The 19,103-nt window shown below is 38.1% G+C and overlaps 1 protein-coding gene across 14 annotated transcripts in view; it reads left to right on the top strand.

Annotated features, from left to right (window-relative positions):
- The first annotated feature begins 5,323 nt into the window (after positions 1–5,323).
- Positions 5,324–19,103, top strand: part of adgrb1a (adhesion G protein-coupled receptor B1a) — a 100,520-nt gene continuing 86,740 nt past the window's right edge. For 8 of the 14 annotated variants that reach the window (XM_051864826.1, XM_051864829.1, XM_051864828.1 and 5 more), the window contains exon 1: positions 5,324–5,906. The gene's annotated coding sequence lies outside the window, so the exon portion shown is untranslated. The remainder of the gene's footprint in view (positions 5,907–19,103) is intronic. The other 6 variants (XM_051864832.1, XM_051864831.1, XM_051864830.1 and 3 more) reach the window with 1 other exon arrangement.

Below are 19,103 nucleotides of genomic sequence, written 5' to 3'. Positions count from 1 at the left end.
TTTGCATCTGATGGTCCATATACGAGATTGCGCATGCAAACACTCACAGGCAGAGGCAGATGGTTGCATTACTCATCTGAGACTCTAAAACTGACACATATTTTCATCCCCCTCTCCTTCTTCCTTTCTCAGCAGAATCGCGGCCCACAGTGCTGTGCGTTCACACGTCCAAACCTCCCCCGTATTCCAGCAAGACGAGACGCTTAGATAGAACAGGGACTGCTGTCCTAAAGCCTCACCATCTTTGCAGCAGCCACACCAGTGAAAAAAACAAACACCTTGGGTATAAGACAAACAAACAAACAAGTCAGCAAACCAACAAAACCACTTGCTTCATAAATAAGGCATGATTAAACCATTTTTTGGTATACTCCATAGATACCGAGCCATGTTGCACATAAAGCTTGTGGTATGAACATTATGCTGATGGTAACCGACAATATTTTGTTTTGTACGTATATATTATTCACATTTCTATACAGTATTTGTTTATCCCCACATCTTGCCACAGTTTCCATGCACCCTAATCTGAATCCAAACGACTGAAAAACCTCAGGGTATGGCTGAGGGAATTTTATGCAAGTATGCCAGCAGACGTGCCTTTAATGTCTGTAATAGGATTTCTAACAAGATGGGGCTGTGAAAATGACAAGTTAGACGGTACTAACACAGATAAGACATAATTCAAAAATGATGCCCTTTGTTCATTCCTGCCTCACCCAGGCCTTAGTTATCTCTCCACTAGATTATTGCAGCTCACCCGTTTCTGGTTGGCCTGCATCCGTCATTTGCCCCCTTGAGCACAACCAAAACACTGTCTGACTTGTATTCAATCTGCAGAAATTTTCACACGCTATGCCTTTGTGGCAGGAGTAAGACTCAATACAGCTTTTCTGGCCTCCCGTGCAGCTGTGATCCACTGAATATTGCTCTTCAATGTGAGAATGACCTCCCAAAATCAATCAAACAACAACTCACTGCCAAAATGTGAATAAAAGCCTAAATTCAATCTGTTCATCATATAAAGCCATTGAATCTTTTCAGAAAATTTGGACTTAACCACTTGATTCATATGATAAGATCGCAATAAGAAAGAAAGATTATCACAACTTGTTTTGTGCCAACTTTAAAGGGGTGGTTCAGTGTTTTTTTTTTCTAGGCTTGATCGTGTTTATGGGGCGCAGTTTAACATGTCTTAATGCTTCGTTTTTTTTAAAAACGCTGTATTTTTCATATATTTTACCTTTATTCTACACTGCTGTTTCCATTGTCATTAGAACTTCCTGATTCTATGATACCACTCCCTCCGAAATACGCAATGTGCTCAGATTGGTTAGCTGTCCCAGTGTATTGTGATTCGCTGAAGCATCCGGAAACGCCACGCCCCTTACCATTAGGTGTTACATGTGCTTCAGTGGAAATGTAAATAATGGCGTCTATATTGCAGTATCAAATTGAGCCCGAATCAGACCCAGATAGCAGTAATGATGAAGAGGGTCAAGCAGAACCTCTGCAAGCACGGTTTTTAAAGGACGTTTATGAATGGTAAGTATTCCGTTTGTATTTGTGTCAAAGTGTTTAGATATGCTGTCACTTGTAAATGTTACTGCTGTTTATTAGCTTTCAATATACGGTTTTATCCTGATTAAAGCTTTACTGTAGCCGAATACATGACTGAGTAGTAGCATTTTTGTAAAGGTATCGTTTAATTCATAGCATGAAAAACAGTTTGTCTATGAACATAGAAGTTTGTTGGTGTTTGTTGGCATTTGTTGAAGTATGCAATAGAATTTAGCTAACTGGCTAGCGAAGCAAAAACATATTGGTCTTTGTTTAAGTCCTTGATGCAACCAAAAAATAGCAATATAATACATTTAAAAGACATGTACAAACAATAAAACGTACTTACTGTTAGGGGCCTATAAACAGCAGCTTCTGCTTTTAAAGTGGGAACTGCTTCATCTTTCAGTAATAGCCTTTGTGCAAATCCAGCACTGAGATTCTGGAAGCTGTCTTCCGTGCCGCATCCAGCGTAGACAATATCACTCATTATAATGGGTTCTATTATCTTTTGACACATCGCATTGCGCCACGTGCATCCGGTCTAGACAACACTTCCATAATGCCGCGCGACATGGCCTCACCCACTTTGTTGCGTGTTCCTGTGGACAGTGTTTATGTTAATTGCAGGGTTTATGATGTCACCAACCCAGGAAGAAGCTCGTTGTAGTCCAAACCGGTCGTTTTTGTAGGCATTAAACTGCCATAACTTTAAAAGACAATATAGCATTGAACTTTCAGCGCTTTGCAGATACTGTTTATGCTCAAGCAAAAAAAAAAAAAAGCATAAATAAAAAGAAAAGCCCTGTTTGAAAGTTTTTTTAAGGGGGTTTTTGTTTATGATTTCACTTTTTTAACTTTAGTTAGTTTAATGTTGCTATTAGAGCTTAAACAATGTCTGTTACAAAGTTATGATGCTCAAAGTTCAATGCAAAGGGAGATATTTTCTTTTAAAGAATTCACTGTTAAAGGACTGCAACAAATGGCTGGTAGGGATTACAACGAACTTCTTCCTTGGTTAGTGACATCACTAACCCTAAAATTTACATAAACCCTGCCAACGACCATGCAACAAAGGGGGTGAGGCCATGTTGGGCTGCTTTAGAGAAGAGGAAGAGTTGCTGTAGTAGAGTGTTGTTACCATGTTGTAATTTTACCCCGGACTGCTTCACAAACGAGGGTCAATTCAATGCTGGATTTACAATTCAACAAAAGATTAACATGACGGCACATGCTAGTCGAGGAGTTGAATAAACTCCACAGCAACTACATACATTTATCCACTAACCGTTCAGAAACGTCCAGATGCATTCTATGAGTTGTAACTTCTTCCTGAGTCTCTCCATTAGTGTCTGATTCCAGTTCGATGTAAGGCTGAACACCGTTACTGACAATCTTCATTTTGGCTGCGTGTGTAATTCTCCAGCTTTGTTGTTGAACAACCGAAGCGGAACTGTTAAAGCTCCGCCCTCTTCTGGAAAGCGGCAGCTCATTTGCATTTAAAGGGACACACGCAAAAACAGCGTGTGTATGTTAAAATGCATGTTTGAGCTGTTTCAACTGAAAGCAACTTGCACTGACATATCTTAAAATATGCCAGTGTTATTGTTTTGTCACAAGATGCACACCAATAATGTTTTTGTTTCTAGGGTACATTTATAAAAGATACTTAAATACCCTAATTTAACTAAGGCCTAATCCTGTCTTAGTCTAATCCCTGTCTGTGAAACCGGGCCTTAAAGTTTGAATTATAGGCTATATATATATATATATATATATATATAGATAGATAGATAGATAGATAGATGCACAGCTATGCCTACATCAAACCAGAACTACCCAGCATAAACTTAGCTGGTCTTTTCAGCAGGGAGGACCTTTGCTTCAACCACCAGGCAACTAAGTAATATAACTCTTCATCTGTTCTATAGATGTCAGATCGTTCTTGTATCCTCCAGATTATTATTAGAATACTTCCACCAAATCAGTGATTCTCATCTAACATTAGATCCATTTACAGGAACTTCCAAGGTGAAACCTTGCCGAAGTGTATGTTTTTCACAGTACACTTCCATTTATAACTGAGACTAAATACAGTAAGGAGCAAAACAATAACTCCAATTTAACTGAAACTGTCGACAGGATGAGAGGATAGAGTTTTATTGTTGAGACACAACATCAGCATCATTGCTTACTTTGAGCTACTTTAGGCATCTGTCATACATGTGGACATTCATTTTTCTGTCAAATATGCATGTGAAAGAATAAATCTGAAGCCCATCTGTAATGACTGTATTTGCAGTTATGTTCGGTTAAATAATTTACAGAGAAATTTATGGTAATATTGTGAATAAATCATAACTTATAATGGCTGAAAATGCAGATGCTGTTAGCTGAGAGTGTATAAAGATTTGTGTGGGTTGGGGTAAGGGATTGAAGTTGACATTACAAATGTGCTTCTCATGTGCAGCCCTGTATTTCATGTGGATATGTGAGAAAATAACTGGAAACCTTTGCTCATGCTCCTGCTTGGAAACACATTTTTCTCCTTCAATCTCACATCAGAGGGTTTTCCCTGCTGTGATGTCCAAGCCAAGGGCAAAACTGAAATAAATACAAGTTATTTGAACATACAGGCGACACATTTGTGCCTGACATCTCAATATGCAGTGGAAAAGATGTTAGCATTATCTGAAAGTTAAAATAGATCAGTGAAACCCAAAATAGTGATATGTACACCCCAGGGAGGAACTTATAGGAATTATTTACCCCAAAATGAAAATTCTTTCAGTATTTAATCACCCTCATGTCATTCCAAACCTTTTTTCTGGGTAACACAAATGGAGAAATGCTCCAAGCTGAGACAACTCAAAGCATGTAGATGTAATGTAGATGTATGGACCAAAAAAAAAAAAAAAAAAAACAGTATTTATGGCTATTTGTACTAATTGTTTTTCTGTAAACAAACATGCAGAGCGCATGGTTTAGAAATAGCCTACACATAATTCATCGTTTCAGTATTCTGTAATTCTGATCTTATACACATTATGTTGCAAAGATTTCACACTTCCCCATGTTTACATGGCACAGGTAGCCCAGGACGCCAAATGCTGATCCAGATTTGCATCCTTTGAGCGGAAGAAAGTGGCGTCTGGTGCCATGACGACATGTTTTTTTGCGTAATATTGCTCTCCCCGCTTCTGTCAGATTCTGATCGCTTCCATGAGAAACAGCTTTAGCATCAGAAGCCTCCCACTCCCCGCCCTCGAGCTGGAGAACCCAGAGTCTCCAGCTCGAGCGCGCGCGGTGAGCAGGTGGCCGCCCACGAGCCAAACGCTGGAGAAACCGCGAGAAGCCGAAGCGCGTTTTCCAAGCTCACCTCCGGTGGTTTGGCGCCAAATATCTGTGCGAGCACAATTTACATTGAAATTGACGTCGCATATTGTTGTGTATCACTTTTTCCCCTCTACAATTCAATATTTATCCACAAAAAAACATTTGTGTAACTAGTGCGGTAGAACTACTATTTAAAATAAGTCTCACAGAATGGAAAACATACTTAGATATATAAATACTTGCTTATAAATGAATTAATTAATTATTAAATAGACACATTTATATATTTTATAAAAAATATATATTTTTTGTAATATACAGTTATTATTTTTATAATCGGCTTTGAATGGGTTAAACAACTACCTCCGTGCGCGCTCTCTCTCTTTCTCTCTCTCCCTTTCTTTCTCTCTGTGCGCTTCATTTTCACTTTCTCATCGTTGTGTCTCCTTCATTCTTGTGTGACCCACGCAATGCTGTTGCTCCACAAGGGGGGGCTGCTGGATATATGCTTTAGTGCCCAACTCCCTGCTTTCAAACACTGAATCCAGTTTGTGTGGACAGAGCGGGCGAGGAGAGGAAGACTCCTACTGCCTCGACACGCACCGAGAGAACACCCGACCCCAGCCTGGGCTACACTCACCGCACACTTCCCTGGAGCCTTCCCACACCACCTGAGGACTTTTTTATCCGGAAAACGGGAGAACCATTACGGCTTGCGCTCTGGATTAAATAATAAACATTTGGGGAAAAGAGTAACATTATCAGAAGTGACAGAACAGAAACACACATTAACAGGATCCACTGTGAATTTATGGATGCTTGTTGCTTTTTTCGGTCCTTTGAGCACCTCTCTTCCACTGGAGCAAACAGACCTCCTTTTGTGTCATTGTTCAAGCAGATATTGCCTGTTGAAAGAATGAATACACCGAACTTATTCTGAACAAGTTGGAGGAATAGTCGAAGGCTTTTTATGTGCAGAAAAACAGATGGGACATGCCAACTTTTTGGAGGTAAACCCTGGTTATGATTGCTGATATCTATAATGTGATTAGAGACCCCACATGACATGGTAATTGAATGAAATGCGTTTGCTTACATATAATGCATTTATCTAAATATAGACTCGTATCAATTATGCCTTGTAAACAATAATTGAGTGATATCTCCTTTTACGGAGGCTAGGGTTATTCTCATCAACTCTGTTGCATCTTTTGTCGCTTTATAAGTGCTACATCAGATAATCACATGACAAATCTGTATAATTCAGTTTGAAGAGCATTATGCTGTGCTTGCGGTTCTCGTCAGAGAGCTTTCGCTGTCCAGGGTACCAAACTGCGTTGTTGACCAGTCCAGTGTCCAGAGGACAAAATAGTTTTGACATGAGAACATGATTCAGAACAAACAACATTTGACCATTTTAGCTTCGCTAGAAGCATTTAAGCAGGCGATGTCTATGTCTTTTCCACTGGTTTTCCATTGTGCGCAATAGTTGCTGCTCGTATCTCCCTTGTGGAATGGGAATACACCTTCCCGTCTCGTGTCTCCTTCGCTTCCCCTATACAACATAAATGGACGGTCTAATACTTTATGCTATTTGCAAAACTGTTTCCAACATAAACCAGGAACAAAGTTTTCCTCAAGTTAAGATTTTTACGACATAAGACAGTTGTTTTTTTCACAACTTTGTCTGTTTTTAATCGTATTGGTCACATTTTAAATCGATTTACTATTATAATTGCAACAACACGTTGTCTATTTTGCAATTCCAGTGAGATGGAATCTTGTATTTAAGCATTTTATGTGAGATAACATACGTGACATATAGTCTGCTCTAAATATTATTACAGAACCCGTATGTCACTTGATATTAAGAGCAAAACACTTGTGATGCAGAGCCAGTACAGCGTTCAGCAGCACATGGAAAGAAAAAAAGGTTAAGAGCTCGTGTTTTGTCCGGTTCAGTGATGTCCCTCTTTAACAATGAGAATAAAAGGCAAACTCTCTGTTGTTGTTCTCTCTCCCTCTCTCTCAATTTTTCGAGTACTTAATTTGCCGGCTGTTGTAAAATCACACAATATATACAAAATAATAATAATAAGATGCCAGTAATTTTATTAAAATAGTCTAATATTTGCAATATATACAATATAAAGTAGGATACAGCAAAACATTAATGAACAATAACTACAGTACTGGCTCCTTCTTCTCTCTCTTTCTGTTAAACTGTCTTACCTCATGCTGCTTGCAATGTCGAAAGCATGCGCCATTACACACCGACAGTATGGAAACTTCTCGTTTGGGTAATAATAGATGTGGTTTGCTGGTGTTTGGCGGAGAGTTACTGACGGTGAGTGAGTAGAAGTTCCGTGTTTGTACAGTAGGGGGGACTGTGCCAGCGCTCAATTCCCTCCGTGGGAATAGGGGAATAAACGGCGATCACGGAGCAGGAGATGCCTCACTGCGCACTTTGAGACTCACGAGAGCCTCTGACTGCAGCACGCGCGAGTTGTGCCCGTCTGAAGCACACAGCCAAGCTCCACAACAACAGGTTATGATGTGCTCGACCTATGTCAAAACTATTTTACAAATATCTATAAAAAATATTTATAATATATATTTTATCAGCATCACCAATAATAGCAACAAGGATATGAATTATAGGAAATACAATTTAAAAATAAAATAATAATAACAGCTAGATTTGTTGCGGTGAAACTTGCTGCCAAAATCTTATATGCGCCTCTCTGTGGTACACTGAGGGTCCTTAGTACATTGGCCCAAGTCAAAAGAGCCCACCTCGATGTGTCTGTGATATTCTGGTGCTATACGGTTGCTAGGGTGTTCTGGCTGGTTGTTAGGGTGTGGCTAGGAAGTTGCTAGTGTGTTAGTGAAAAACCCCGCCTCCAAGTTTTTATTACACTATGATCTGAATATGATCCGTCTCATTTTCTCTTTTTTAATGCAACTCTATGGGATTTTAGCCTTTTTTTTCTTTTCTTTTTTTTGCATGCCTGATCGCTCTACAATAAGCTACATGATTTGAGCTCACATTATTATTATTATTATTACAAATCAGCATATTAGAATGATTTCTGAAGGATCATGTGACTGAAGACTGGAGTAATGGGTGCTGAAAATTATTATTAATAATAATAATAAAACATTGCTTTTGCATTTCTTTCGGTATCATCACAGAAAATACGTCATCATTCTTAATATTTTTGGTGAAATATGCAAGTCACAATCTTTGTGTTAAATCTAAATGGCACAGTCATATCAGTTCTGCCCGACTGCCTCTTTTAGATACATGTCTTCCGTGAGTCTCCGGGGAGTTTTGAGCTTAAGAGGCACACATAGAATGCAGCGCTTGCCCTGTGGACACAGATATTTGGACGCCTGTGTTTTCTTCATCTGAGGAAAAGGAGAAGGGATGATACATTGAGAATAAAAATAGATCAGGCTGACAGCATAGTTCTGAATCACAAGCTGGGGTGAAATTGGGCAAGCTGGCATTATTGGCTTTCTTGGAGGGCAGCCATGCATGCCTTTTAACCTAGATGTCCCGCTTTTGTCTTTCTCCTGTACATCCTTATTCTGTCGTTCACTTTGTCTCTCATTTCCTTATCGTCCTAATGAAGTGTGTAGACCACAAATCCAAACAGGAACAAGATTCAAAAAGAGCCAAATTATTAAGCACAATCATACATGCACTATCACACCAGATTTGTGCATGAACAAGCCTCTCGACTAGTCTGTTTGTGACAGGTTCCTGTTCTCAACATACACAGAAACACTTCTCACGCTCTCTTCCTTGGTTTACACAACACCTCATGGTCTGAAAATAGTGTTTGTGGCTTTTCATAGTAGAGAAACTTGGAAGGGAATTCAGTACAGAGTTTAATGACAGTCAATCAGCAAAGAAAAAATGCTTTCTACTGATGTCTCATTTAATAAGCCACAATAAACCTTTTTGAAAAATGCTTTTGAAAGAAGACTCTTATGCCAGGCTGCATTTATTTGATTATAAATACAATGCAGCAAAACAGTAATATTGTGAAATATTATCAATATTTTACTATTATTACTAAAAGAACTTTCTATTTTAATATATTTTAAAATATTAAAATTTTTCATATGATGGCAAAGCTGAATTTTCAGCATCATTACTCCAGTCTTCAGTGTCAAATGATCCTTCAGAAACTATTCTAATATGCTGATTTGGTGCTCAAGAAACATTTCTTATTATTTTCAATGTTGCTTTTGCAGCTTTGAGTAATTAAGTAAGTGTGTATATATATATATATATATATATATATATATATATATATACATACACTTTTATTCAGCAAGGATGCATTAAATTGATCAAAAGTGAAAGATTCATAACATTATATTGAAATATTTCTATTTCAAATAAATGCTGTTCATTGAACTGTTTATTCATTGAAGAATCCTGAAAAACTGCATCATTGTTTCCATCCAATATTAAAAAGGACCATTATTAATAACTGAGCACCAAATCAGCATATTAGAATGATTTCCGAAGGATCATGTGACACTGAAGACTGAGAATGATGCTGAAAATTCAGCTTTGACATCACAGGAATAAATTATATTTTAAAATATATTAAAATAGAAAGCAATTATTTTAAATTGTAATAACATTTCACAATATTACTGTTTTTACTGTATTTTTCATCATATAAATTCAGCCTTGTGAGCATAAGAGAATTTCAAAAACATTAAATAATCTTAATTATTCCAATCTTTTGACTGGTAGTGTAGATATACAGTAGACTGGAAATGATTTGGTTAAGAAATGGGGGATAAGATTTTGACACATTACAGGCCAAACTCGAACCTACGCTGCCAACATGAGCACCACACTTATTGTGGCCGTACTATGGCTCTACAACCTATACTATGAGTTCAATTAAGACTCTGTGATGCTGCATACATCCCTTAAACTATGTTGCTGACTATTTTGACCTCTAATGATGGAGTTGGTACAGAGAGGGAGGCAGGTGTTGTGCGAATGAGGTCGGTATGTTTGCAAGGTGCTAACCGATTAGTGGTATGATTGTGCACAGGAGCCTGTGGCCCCTGGCCATCCTCGTTGAGCACAATGATCAGGGCTGGAACACCGCGCATTTGGCCATTCGCTCTCTAATTAGGGTCTAAATCAGAGCCTGTGCTCCTGCCTAATGAATCTTAGACAGAGAGATGAGAGACAGGGAGAGCAGGCTTGGAATGAGGTGGTGAGGAGAACACAGATTCCAGCATCCCATCTGAGGTCCTTGCCATGAAAGTGTATTAATGGCTGGTTTTCAAACGCTGCACAGATGGCTTTGCCACTGTGTGTGTTTGTTCTGGTGTGCATGATGCAACTTTGGTCGCTTAAGTGTAAAAGAGTAAATGTGTGTGTAATGCAGTGAAGCCATGATGTATCTGATGCAATGACAAAATGAGGCATATCTGATTTGGATAAATCCAGATGTGGGTGGGGCTTAAACCAGAAGTGCCCAAATTTAGATGTAGCTATTCCATTAACAGTTTCTATGTATCAAATATTTATTGTATAATATAATAAAAGAAAGGAAAAAGGAAGGAAAAACGCTTATTGATCAGAAAATACATGCTGTGTGCTAGAGACACTCGCTCAGAAGGTTAAAGGGGGGGTATCACACACAGTTTCTGCCAATCTCATGTTATTCTTGAGTACCTATAGAGTAGTAGTGCATCGTTCATATCTCCAAAAACTCTTTAGTTTTATCACATTTATAAAAGATACATACGCTGTACCGAGTCTTTCCGAAAACAGCCGAGCACCTGGAGGCGTGCCGTGTGAGCGGAGCTAAAGAGTGACGAGCACGCGCAGCTTTTGCGTAGCGATCGTCTGCAACCTATCAATGGTCAGCTAAACAAATGTATTTAAACGCACGCAATACACCATCGCATTATCCCTGGATAACTTTTGAATCACTATAATGAATATAGCGTATAGTGAATGATGAATAATGAATTTATGAATTCACTACGTTCGTGTTGTTTACATTATATGCACTTAGGCGCCTACTGCCAACAAAACAGACATTTGAAGCAGTTTTACTCACCACCTGCGGTTCCGACACATGACCGGGATCATTACTGCTGTGACCGCTTCATCTTTCAGTTTCAAACGATCTGTAAATCCAGCATAGAACTGGGCCTTGTTTATGAAACCATAAACGCCGATCCTGAGGGCTCGAGCAGCCATGGAAAACACGAGATATTCTCCATTCATTTTAACCAATAAAAAGTGATTGCAACTATCAGTTTCTATGGTTAATTTAATTACAAATATCGAGAGCGCATCAATGTAATGCGTGAGCGCAAAACTCTCAGCTCTACTTAACACTGGGTTCTTTGGGAAGCAAGGTTTTCTTTCCCTCACAACCAAAAACACACTTCTTTGGTGACATTGTTGATTTCGTGGTATAAAAACAAAGTGACAGATCTTTCTCGAGCAAGTCCTGTGCAGCACTGCTGACAACTTCCGCAAAGCCAAACGCGCGTTCATGGGCGTACTCTTGCTCTCTCGCTCTGGTCGACATGTGCGCACGTGCTCCTCCAGGAGAAGTGCCCGTACAAGGAATTCCGACCTATATGACGTCACACAGCCCCATACTCAGAAAAATCACCGCAAAGTTTATGAGGATTTGGAAGAGTATTTTTGGCACAGAAATACTCCGTCATACGTCCAACTCGTGTTTTGAAACTTTGGCCATGTTTAGCATGAGAATCCAACTCTTTAACAGTGTAAATAAGTCAGAATACATGAAATAGTATTTAAAAATATTAAAATACATTAAAAGACATTTTAAAAAGTGTAAAATATGCACACCATTGTATCTCAGTTCAATGTCACTCTTGGAAAGTTCAAGTTTCTGAGACCTGCAGAAAAAATGGAGATTGAAACGCAGCCATCCAATTTGAACTTGAAATCACACTGTGCACATTTCCAATCATTGGCTTCACAGACTTACCTTTGCTTTGTAATGATAGATATAGTCGTTAAAATATCACTTTATCCTTGTGCTTGTTGGAAAATCAGTCTAACCTTTTTGTATTAAAATAATAATTAATATTATTTATATTTCAAAAAAATGCAAAAATCACCAATTGTTTAAAGTCATTATTCTAGCATTTCTGAAAAGTGTATATTATAAAAGGCAGGGCTTTTTCGGATCTAATAGAAGAAATAAGCTCATGCAATTTACATGTGAACGTGAGCGAAGACAACGGAAAAACATATGGAGAGCAGCAGCTTTCATTTCTGCTCTGACAGCCGCAAGACGACGCTGAATGCTGAGCGTGAGTTAGAAATCAGGAATGGTGAGAGAACATTGTGCTTGGTATGTATTTCGTCTTCAAACCAAACTTGGGTCTTCGGCCGACAAAGTTTAAACCCTGTCTGGCTAGCGTGCTTCCCATAATTTTTACGCATTGGGTCAGTAGGCAAAGAGTAGGCAGTCTTTTGTGGCTGTTTGAACACATTCGATCTCATGAGTGTTTACATTATGAAAGCAATCCGGTCGAATGCGTTTTCGAATACCTCTGGAAGTGGTCGAAAGTGGACAAGCTCAAATCATTTTAGACCCTGTTTACACCTGTATTTAGCGTCGTCCACTTGTGATCTGATCGAACAAAACACATCTTAAGGTGTAAACAGGACCAATGACTCGTTTACCGGTCGTCGCCCCACATAAAGGTGAAGTACATGGAAAATAATGAAATGAAGCAGCGATCTCACAGATCTGAGCTCAAAATAAACCTGTGATTGCTCCAGGGAGGGAAACACCTTGTTTGAGAATGCTTTTCTCACACACATACATACATCTATCTCTGTGTGTGTGTTTTTTTTAACCTAAATTATGCAGTGAAACTCCGTGAGTGGAAGGATGGCAGATGACACAATGTGTGAGGACACCGGAGCTGTATGACACCTTTGTCAGCTAATTATAGATGGCAGAGTACGACTAGAGCTTGATGACAGAAAGCTTTTTCTTGGCTATGCGAGTATTCATATTTTTAAATGTCAAATGCATGTGCACATGAGGCGTTTCATTGTTTCATTGGCATCCGTGTGGATGCCACAATCAAATACCCCTACACACTGTAAATATTATTTGTCTTCTCTCCTCTAAGCAAAGCGTCAAATTAGGCCACTGTTCTTCTAATGTGAAGATAACGTAGCATGTGTCCTTTCAGCACTATTTCTCACTATTTAAGAAGTGAAAATTAGCCTGGCAGACACTTGCAGGACTGTGCAGAGATTTATTGTTGTCGATTTGATACATAATTGAATTGGAGCGACTTCCAATGCTATGTTGCTGAGCATGTTTAGTGAAAAGTGAGATAGTGATCTTCCATTCATATTTACAGTGGGCACATAAAAGCAAAAAGTATTTTTTTCAGGCCTAGCATCTCTTTTTCAAGCCATTTTTTCAATTACTTTTAACAACAGGTCTTAGTGGAGGCATGAAATCGCATTTTTGGTAACACTTTAGTATAGGGAACACATATTCACTATTAACTACGACTTTTCCCTCAATAAACTCTTAATTTACTGCTTATTAATAGTTAGTAAGGTAGTTGTTAAGTTTAGGTATTGGATAGGATTAAGAATGTAGAATAAGGTCATGCAAAATAAGGCGCTTAATAATTACTAATAAACAGCCAATATTCTAGTAATATGCATGCTAATAAGAAACTAGTTAAAAGACCCTAAAATAAAGTGTTACCACAGTTTTGTTTTATGATTGAAACTTTCAGAAATTACAGAATTATTTTCCTTGGAAAGTATGCTTGTGCAACCATTCCTTTAAAAATAGCAATGACATTCATGAGTCACAATACTTTATGGGAAATTATATATATATATATATATACACACACACACATATTGGACAATATCAATCTCTTTTGAGAATCTGTTTCACTCATTTATGTCACAATAGAGAAGAAAAGATCGCAATTTCCATTTCATGCCGCCTTTAAACACATAAAATGAGTCAGTTAAAGGTGAAAAGAGAGAAAGAAAACTACAGAGTGAAGGAGAAAGCTATGATACATATCACAGATGGTGAGCGTTCTGTATCTCTCTGATTTCATTTCAAATATTTGTTTGACCCTTCATTTGCAGCAACCAAGAACATTTAGGGAAAAAAAGACAAAAGAAGGCAAAGCGACGTGCTTTTATCTCTGACTCACTTTTTATAATTCTTTTTTTTTTCCTTTACTCTTTAGTCATTTGTTTTCTGAAAAGACAGAGTGTTATTCATGCTAAAACTGTTGACACAAAGGGAGTCCCTGTCTACAGCAATGTGTGCAAGACTGAATAGCTCAAAATCGTTACATCCTGGAGTGCCTACGCAATTTCGTACAAGAAAGCTCTTTTAAAGACTTTTCGGGGCTTTGTGCCGTGCCGGTTTAAGGCCATTTTGTGTACAAACTTCAATCAAAGGGGTCTGTAATAGCGAATGAATGAATGTAGTCGCTCTTTTTCCGCCTGTCTATGTTCTCTTGTGAGAACAAAGCTGTCTTTGATGTGAAGTGCATGCATAATCCTCTGTATCTGACATTGCATCTCTGTCGCGGAGTAAAGCCCCCTCAAATCTCGGAAGGCCTGCGTCTCCGGAGCAGTGTCGTTAACTCCCCCACTGCGCCGTGTGTCACTCTCGGCACCGTTGTAGCGCTTGAATAGCTGTCAGCGCTGCGTGTTTGCTATTGTGATATACCTGACTCCATCACTGTAACTGTTTGTAACCTGAAGACATGTTTGTGACTTTAAGTCACTGTGCGTCACTGTTCTAAGGGCGCAGCGTTCGTATTTTTTTTTCTGTCGTCGTTCGTTTTTTAGTTCTGAGTTCATAGTGGCCTTTCAACATATCGCGGCTGACAGCGCTTCTCTCGTTGCTTTTTATGACTGTGTACACATAAAAAGCAACAAGAACAGATAAACCCCAGTGTTCCTCATCTGTGATTCTTTTTACTGGCTAACATGCTGTAACCAAATCTGTCTTTTGAACATCTGCAAGTAATTGCTTTTTTCTCTCTGTGTTTATCATAAAAGTATTTTGTATTTTTTCCTCCTTCGATAAACAAGCACATGGATGAGAAAAGCAGAAGAAAAGTGAAAACATCTGCTCCCGGAAGTGCAGACTGTCCAATCTGGCCATGTCAGCCTTTTTGTAGACTCTGGTGAAGTAGAGCGTTTATCTGTGGCAGTGAAAACTCTTTCTTTCCATCCCATTAATTTCCGAATTCTGCACAAATGTGGTTTTCCTCAGGCAAACTGCAGCTGCATTTCTGTTTACTGCACATATGATGCCTTGTGTCATATACAGGCCCAGATTTGAAGGGGTCATGTGTCTTTTCTGAAATTCACATTAATCCCATTAAAGGATTAGTTTACTTCGAAATTTAAATTTCCTGATAATTTACTCACCCCCACGTCATCTGAGATGTTTATGTCTTTCTTTCTTTAGTTGAAAATAAATTATGGTTTTTGAGGAAAACATTCTAGGATTTTTCTCCATATAGTGGACTTCAACGGCTACCAACGGGTTGAAGGTCCAAATTGCAGTTTCAGTGTAGCTTCAAAGGGCTCTACACGATCCCAGCCGAGGAATAAGGGTGTTGTCTAGCGAAAAAATCATTTTCTAAAAAAAAAAAAAAACGTTTTGCACTGCTCTGCGATGTGCCACGCATTACGTAATCATGTTGGAAAGGTAGGCGGAAGTACGGAGGTTGGGCGAAAAACTCATCTCATTTTCTCCTCCAACTTCAAAATCATCTGTAAAACCATCATTGTTTTACCTTTTTTTGTAAAGACCGTTTGACCATTCGACATCACAAGTGACCTTTCCAATGTGATTACGTAATTACGTGGTGCATCGCAGAGCAGTGCAAGATGAGTATTTGTGGTTAAAAAGTATATAAATGTTTTTTTTTTCTTTTTTTTCTTTTTAGTTAATCAAAAACATACAGCATGACCAGCGTAGCACCAATTCACAATCAAATGACTCGTATGAACTGTTTTCTTTGTAGTGAATCAAAAATATACAGTGTCTTATGTATATATACAGAGTTGCTTCTTTTAATGAATAGTAGCAAAAAGACAAATTACCAGTTCCAAATCAGTCTGAGACAATGACCTTTACCATCATTTACAAATGTAGCAGATAGATGATTTTTTCATATGTAGGCAAAATTCATGTCAGTTTTTGCAGTAACACATATTGAGTACCTGTCTGTGACTGCACCGTTCTTTAAGAATTCAGATTAATATGCTATTCAAGGTTGGCTAAAACATGCCTGTTTTATACCCACATTTTTTTGTGTAGCTTGCTTCTAAAAGACTTATTCCCCACTTCACTCTGTCTTGCAAATGTCAATCTGTCCACATTGTCCACACAGATTCTTATAATAGGACTATATATCTTTTCTAATGAGAGAGAACAAGAGATTAAACAGGCTGCAATCTCTCTTCGTCTTTCTCTCGCTCTCAGGTCTGGACAGTTTGATGGATGGAGGAGGTCATCTCTCAGGCGCTGACAGTGATAGCCTGTGTCAGCCCTCAGATAGTGACATGGCTCAGTTGCTCTCGTTCCCTCCTCCTGTCATCCTCCTGCTCTTTTAGTATTATCATTACTGTACTGTACTGAGGACAGATGGGGTGGGGTTACCTCAGAAAGAGGTTTGGATTACTCTGTATGTCTTTGCTGGCATGAAATAGTGTCCCACCGGTACTGTCAATGCGTGTAATCATCCATATCTCCCTGTGGAGTCTGCGTGACTTGGCTTCTCACTCACAACCCTGCTGGGAAACCAGGTCATACTAGCATAAGGTGGTCAAGCTGGTTTTTGGAACATGGTGAATGTTTTTATTTTTTTATATTTGCTGGTTCAAGATGTTTTACCAACCCAGCCAGGTCCTCACCAGCTGGTAGTGCAGTTGGTCAACCAGCTAAACCAGCTTGAACCAACAGCTTGGACCAGCTAGAAACCAAATGAAACCAGTTCCAAAACACAGATCTATACAAATCTGGTTCTAGCTGGATGTTATTTACAAAAAACAGTAACAGTGCCTTTATACAGTGTGTTTCTTCTGCTTTAAACTAATATTTTTAGGGGCCATTCACACATAATGGCTTATGCATTGAAAACTGCAATACAAGGGCAGTGGAATGAGGAAAAAAGCAAGGTCTCGAGATTTTTAATCTTTATTCAATCAAAAAATCATTGATAATATTATTTATATTTTTGTATTTATATTTTATATTATTTATAACTTAAATAAACAAACCATTTCAATATATTTTGTGTAAAAAAAATATTTTAAAAAATCAAGTAATTTCCACCATAATGTCCAATTTTGCCCCTAATAAAGTTTTTAAAAGGTGTCAAGTGAAGAGAATGACTGAAAGGAAATACGAAACGTGAAATAAAAATGTAAATATCACTTGTATAAATTATGCAAAAACTGTGAATATATCATTTTCAATGCTAGCTATGAAACTAGCTTTATTGAGACCAAGAAATGTTGGCCATCTTATTCCAAAATTAAAGAAAAAAAAAAGTCTAAAATATCCAATATATAATTTCAGATGTGGTGGAAATGGTCATGACTTCCGGGGAAAGGGGGAAAAAACAAGCAAGCAAACAAACAAACAAACAAAAAATGTGATGCATGTACAATACATGTACATACATTGAGTGTTAGGGTTTACAGTGTTAAACCCTAACACTCAAAATAATTAATTGGTTTGATTAGTGCAAACTCAAATTAAACAAATTGGTTCAATCAAATTGACTTTTATGAGTATTTAGAACTTTCTTTTTTCTTTTTAATTTGCGAAACTAACACATTGTTTCATTGTTTTGAGTTTTACAAACTTGTTTCTTTTAATTTAGACAAACTTCAATTTACCTGAAATTGGGCAGGGATTTCTATTTCCCAGCATGCTTGGCCATGACACTCGAAAGGGAGAATAAATGCTCAAATTAAGTGTTGTATAATGTTTTTTTTTTTTAATATATATATTTTTTTTTTGCAATATTAATGATAAGAAGGGGATTTAGTAGTGTTTAATGCTTTGCTATCCCAATTTAGAAGAGTGTCTGTCATGTGGGTTTTTTTGAGGGGTTATAATCATGGTGACGAGTGGAGCATGAGCTTAGTTTGAGAAACGGTATATGATAAAAGATCTATATCGCCGTACTTTTGCCGTACGATTGCTATGTTATGCTAAAGTTATAAAATCATTGTGTCACCAACTAGCATTTGCTGAATTAGCTAGTTATAGCAGGCTAAATTTCCACTGCTAAAAATATAAGTTGAGATTACATGATAATTTTAAGTTAAATGTATGAAGTAACTTTCCCACAAAATTTCAAGTTAAGAGCAATTAAAATGTATGAGTACAAAATTGAGTTCTGCTTGCTTAAACTTTGAATTTCTTAACTTTAAAAAATTTATGTAACTGATTACCTCAAATTTTTTGAGTTTTGCTAACTTATTCGGGTTTACAGTGCAATGATAAACTATGTTCAGTGAAAAATTAGTGAAAGTTTGTTGTTTGTTTTAGAAAATTAAGTGCACATCCTCAAAAGTGCACACAGCCAAAGATAATATATACTGAATGATGGTACATATGTTACATGTCACAAACAAACAAACAAAAAAAGACATAACCTCAGTACATTTTTTTAAGTGAGGTTAAGGATACACATAAGTTCCTTTGGGCTCCATATGGACGCGTGCGTGCCTTCAGAGACCCCTCTGTGAAGTGTCTGCATGGAGAGCTAATTGTTGACATTGGGTAATTGTGCCCTGAAGGTCTGTTGTGTTTTATTTAGTTTCGTGATGAGCAACCACGGCAGGCCCCTCAGGCTGTGCAGGGCAGAATGGAGACAAATAGCAAAAGAGAAAAGGGAAGAGACAAAGAAGGGATAATTCTTTAAACTTTTATTGCTTCAATGGCACTGCGATCAACTCAGCAAGCATTTAATGTAATTAGCCACTGAGCGTAATGTTAACACACTCATTGACTTTTTGTTTGTTTGCAAGACATCTGCGTGCCAGTGCCATTGACCCCGTGACAGAGCTCCCCCTCCATATCCGCCGTTCGCTTCTCGATACCCATTCGCCTTGTTTATGTATT

Source organism: Ctenopharyngodon idella, chromosome 16 (assembly GCF_019924925.1).
Source record: "Ctenopharyngodon idella isolate HZGC_01 chromosome 16, HZGC01, whole genome shotgun sequence".
Classification (NCBI taxonomy): domain Eukaryota; kingdom Metazoa; phylum Chordata; class Actinopteri; order Cypriniformes; family Xenocyprididae; genus Ctenopharyngodon; species Ctenopharyngodon idella.
Note: the sequence above shows the minus strand (reverse complement) of the source record. Positions and strands in the feature narration are given on the sequence as shown.